General features: G+C 42.3%; 1 long non-coding RNA gene across 1 annotated transcript in view; it reads left to right on the top strand.

Annotated features, from left to right (window-relative positions):
• The window catches only part of LOC119915914, a 28,444-nt gene that overhangs the window by 12,537 nt on the left and 10,645 nt on the right, over positions 1 to 5,262 (top strand). The window lies entirely within an intron of this gene.

Below are 5,262 nucleotides of genomic sequence, written 5' to 3'. Positions count from 1 at the left end.
CAGTCTGTCACACTCTCACAACTTCACTACTTATATCTACAGAAGGCGCTGTGACGTCACAACAGACACACCTTGTAGAAAAACACATTAAATAAATGCAGACAATCACAAACAAGTGTGTAGCTGACCTCCAGGATGTCCTACCAGTTTTCTCCCAATAGGTTAATATACCGTCTATTATGATTTAAATTTCAACATATAATGATAAATATAAATATGTGAAAGGAAAGAAGCTTTTAATGAAAACAGATCTGAGGTCAGAGACTCTGTGATGGAGTGATGATGAACAGGTGATCAGCTGCACCTTTAAAGCAGAGTTTACTCACTGTGTTAAAACTACACTCACATGTACATGAATAAAGTTTTGAGGTACTATCACACGACTATAGGCAAGACTTGACCTTGAAAGGTTTTTGTAAAATATTTGTTTTTCAGGGCTAGTTTCAGCACTAGTTAGTCACAAATACATAGATACATTCACGTAGATGCTGCATCGTGTTCAAATAAAAGTCTTTGAAGTCTCTGCTGCTTTTAGATGTCTAGTGAAGGAATTAGCAAAACCAAGCAAACTGGGAAAGCATTTCACAGATCAGAAGTTATTTTACAATATTATACTGTTACAGTTGAGTTTGATATATCACACAAAGCGATACTTCTTTTAAGCTAACATTAAGTTACTGTCCTGATACTAACTTAGCTAACTGTTACACTGCAACTCTGCACCAGTCTGCTGAAACACTGGATCATTTCTGTAAATAATGTGTGACTTAATAAGTAAAAAAAAAAAGAAGTGAATATTTCCCTGTAAATGCAATTAAAAACAGAATTGCTTGTTTCCAGATGCTCGCTGACAGACATGCTGTTTTTTAAAGCTCCATAGAGCTGCAGAGTTGGTGATAACTGTTGCTTCAGAACATAGACTGTATTTAAAGGTGTGTATGTAATGTTTAAACAGTCAGTGGTTCAGAACAACCAGAGACCGTTTCACTTCACACCGAGTCATTTCATCCAATGTTTGGTGGTGATGGAACAGTGGATAAGACACATGCCTTTGGTGTGACAGACCAGGGTTTAATTCCCCACTGTGACACGTCCACCAGCGTGTCCCTGACACTTATTTGTTTCTTCAGATCCCCATTAGCTGCCACTAGTGTGGCTTTTTCTTCGTGATAAACTATTAAAAGAATAGTTAACTGTTTGCTTTCTGCTTTAAATGTTTTATTCACTTCACAATCATCACATACTACAAATCATAGTTACGTGTTACAGCAGAAATGAGTTTGACTGAAGTTTAAACACTGATAAGATCACAGTGTGAACATTCAGCCATGCTGCTGTTGGCATGTTTGATTGGTTTGTCTCTCCCATCTTCCTGTTATGGATTGTTTCTTCGTCTCTGTGGCGCTGATGGTGCCGACAGATTTCCCCAACACATGCTTTGTAATAAACTAAATACACACTGCTTAAGTGTGTATTTAGTTTATTATTGTGATACAGGAGCAGCAGGATCCCTCCTTTCCATCAATATTTAATGTTCTGTCCTCTGAATCAAAGCGTATCATCAGTGTCTACTGTCTGCAGAGTGAGTTGTTGTAGCAGTAGGATCCTCTGCCCTTTCAGATTATATTCTTAGTATACTCAATGACTTCTTTGCCAAGGTTGGTAGAAATCTTGCAGAACAAATTGTTTGTACAGATGATGGTCCATTTGATTCGATTACTGGTTGCTCTCCCACAGTGTGTATTTTAGACCCTCCTACATCCAGTGAAGTCTTTGATATTATAGTGAACCTTAATAACTCTGCAGCAGGTCATGATGAAATCAAGGCTCAGCTTTAAAAAGAAGTAGCATTCCCATTTAGTGAGCCATCAACTCATGTCCTCTCACTCTCTTTAAAAAGTGGGGTAGTCCCAAAGTATCTGGAAATTGGAAAGTCATTTAACACAAGGGATCCAATCAATGTCAAATAAAAAAAAGCCACATTATCAGAATCAGATCAGAAGATCAGAATCAGAAGGAGCTTTATTGCCAAGTAGTGTTTTGCTGTGGAATTTGCTGTGGTGATAAGGTGCTACACGCAGACAAACAGTTAACATAAATAAATGCAGAAATATATAAATATGGAATAGAAGAACAACGTTGCAGATATACACATGTGCATTATTCTGGGTCTGTGTCATGCAGAAGTAACGCAACGGAAGAGAATATTGTGTACATATAAATATATAAACTGACAATATAAAAAGATCAACAATTAACAACAAATATGTGCGACGTGCCGGGGTCTGTGCAAGACATTGTGGTGTCCGAACGATAATGCTGCGATGATGTGTTGAGAAGAAATCCGCTTGACACTGTTCTTGATTATAAAAGTTTATTACATCAAAGAATTCAGCATCAATTACAAGCTCTGCAGCAGTTTGGAGAGTGACCCAGCCCGATGACCACTCTGTCTCTCTGTACATCGAACACAGCTTATATAGGACATGTTTAGGTCTCTGCTAAAAACCATATAAGGGCACGGTGCTGTAAAATAAGTGTAACCATCTATTAGACACCACAGAAGGGTACAGTCCCTTCATACACACTAATCTCTTTATACCTAATCTCTACTTCCCCTAACACTGCACCCATCAATCATTACTTCCCCATAAGGGTTCACTGTCCCTCTCACCAGCTGCAGAGCATTATGTTAAACTGTAATGGCCGGATACACGTAATGGCCAGATGCACATATGTTATACACCACAACATGAGATGAAACGTGAATGTATCGTTTGCAAGGGGGGATGGGAGTGGGGGACCCGGGCCTTGTTAATGAGGCCAGCTGCAGACGGGTAGAGGCTGTTTTGTGGCGAGAGGTTTTGGTCTCCTGCCAGAGGGGAGAGTCTGAAACAGTTTGTGTCCGGGGTGGGAGGAGTCAGCTGCAATATTTCCTGCTTGCCTCCGAGTCCTCGAGGAGTACAGGTCCAGAAGAGAAGGAAGATTGCAGCCAATCACCTTGTCTGCAGAGTGAACGATGCGCTTCAGCCTGCCCTTGTCCCTGGCAGTGGCAGCAGCGAACCAGATGGTGATGGAGGAGGTGAGGATGGACTCAATGATGGCGGTGTAGAAGTGCACCATCATTGTCTTTGGCAGGTTGAACTTCTTCAGCTGCCGCAGGAAGTACATCCTCTGCTGGACCTTCTTGGTGAGGGAGGTGATGTTCAGCTCCCACTTGAGGTCCTGGGAGATGATGGTGCCCAGGAAGCGGAAGGAGTCCTAAATGGTGACTGGGGAGTCACACAGGATGATGGGGGAGGGTGGGGCTGGGCTCTTCCTGAAGTCCACGACCATCTCCACGGTCCTCAGAGCAACAGAGACTGTTCTTGCTGCACCAGGTCACCAGATGGTCGATCTCCCACCTGTAGGCGGACTCGTCCCCACCTGAGATGAGCCCAATGAGGGTGGTGTCATCCGCAAACTTCAGGAGCTTGACAGACTGGTGACTGGAGGTGCAGCTGTTGGTGTACAGGGAGAAGAGAACGGGGGAAAGAACGCAGCCTTGAGGGGATCCGGTGCTGATGGTCCTGGAATCAGAGACATGTTTTCCCAGCTTCATGTGCTGCTTCCTGTCCATCAAGAAGTCTGTGATCCACCTGCAGGCAGAGTCAGGCACGCTCAGCTGGGAGAGCTTGTCCTGCAGCAGGGCCGGGATGATGGTATTATCTACAGATGAGTGCATGATCTGCACATGTCAGCAGCACCAGTCTTGCCAAATCCACACACATTGTTGTCAAACCTGCCACCAGGAGCTCACTGGTACAGTCAATCATCTATATATATTTATCTATATTTTTCAGTGTTCCCTTGCACCCTGACTTAGGACCTGCAGCACCTAGACATTGACAGCACGCTGATCCAATACGTGGATGACTTGCTCATTTACTGTTCCTCAATGGAACATTGTGAGAGAGACTCTGTAGCCATGCTGCAGGCTTTGGCACATGGAGGTCACAAGGAAAGTAAAGACAAATTACATCTGTGCCAGCAGGAGGTAGAATACCAAGGCAGGAAATTGTGTGGAGAAAAAGAAAAGACTCATTGCACCATCACAGGTAGGGGATCTAACTAAGGCTCCCAAACCACAAATAGTGACCAAAATGCTCTCATTCTTACAGTTTTTTAGGCAATAGATCTCAAAACAGTCCTACTTAGGGCAATGGTCGAGGTGGCAGGCCAAACAGATAACTCACAAGATGCCAAAGGATCCTTTCAGGCCATTAAGTGAGAGATGCAGACAGCTCCCTCTTTAGGCAACCCAGACTACTTGTTAAATGTTCCATTTGTGTGTAGCAGAACGTGCAGGCTAGTGTATTACTGATGCAGGACAAACTGCCTAAAATATCATATCCAGAATGAACTAGAATGGGTATTTCCTTAACAAAATGCCTGCGAGAGCTGCCGGTTATTTTTTGCGATTGCTACAGCTGTCGGTGCAATGTGTGGCTCCATCAGCTAAGAGACTCAATGATGTGCTGCACACATGTTCAGCAAACATATGTGTTAAGTTTTGCCCCTTTTCATTAACATGCTGTGAGCGGGGTTTGATCCATCAATCCCTGGTTTTCAGAGCAAGAGCAAGACCTAAACCACCGGGCTACTCAGCTACACTGTGAAGGGAAGGCTTTCAAGTTTCTTTGTCAATCATGTGTCTTATTCTGACAAAAAAAAAATGCCTCCTTATAAACACATTTTCTGTGATGTCTACTCCGCTGTTGAAGAATAAAATAAACAGCCACAGAATTATGCTGTAAAAGACTTAATATCATGTAAACAATGATTGCATTTAGAAAGACTAACAACATAGAATTTCTAAAGTAACCACTGAAAGTCAGTAAGGACTCCACATTTTGTTAGCATCAAGTTCAAACAAAAACAATAATACATATATACACAAACAATATATTAATATTGTGAATCAAATCAATGTCTGGAGCATGAAGTGGTACTCTGAGGACTGTCTCTATACCACTACGCTATTGGATCACACTGCTTTTTGAACTATTTTTGATGGTAAAGTGCATTTGCCTTAAAAAATTAAAATTTCAGCTGTCGTTTGGGCAATTTGAGTTACAGCTTGAGCAGCTGAACACAAAAATATAAAGCACAGGTCTTCACCACAATTGAGGAGAAAGAGAATGCAAGCTGAAGAACTGGAGGAGCAAAGCAGAAGACAGCTAAACATTACTACTAGAGTCCACTCAACCCTGGCTGCAGGCT

The sequence above is a fragment of the Micropterus salmoides genome, unplaced genomic scaffold (genome assembly GCF_014851395.1).
Source record: "Micropterus salmoides isolate LMB-PRFRI ecotype aquatic unplaced genomic scaffold, ASM1485139v1 Ms_hic_scaffold_21, whole genome shotgun sequence".
NCBI classification, from domain to species: Eukaryota; Metazoa; Chordata; class Actinopteri; order Centrarchiformes; family Centrarchidae; genus Micropterus; species Micropterus salmoides.
This window is presented reverse-complemented; position numbering and strand designations above follow the sequence as displayed.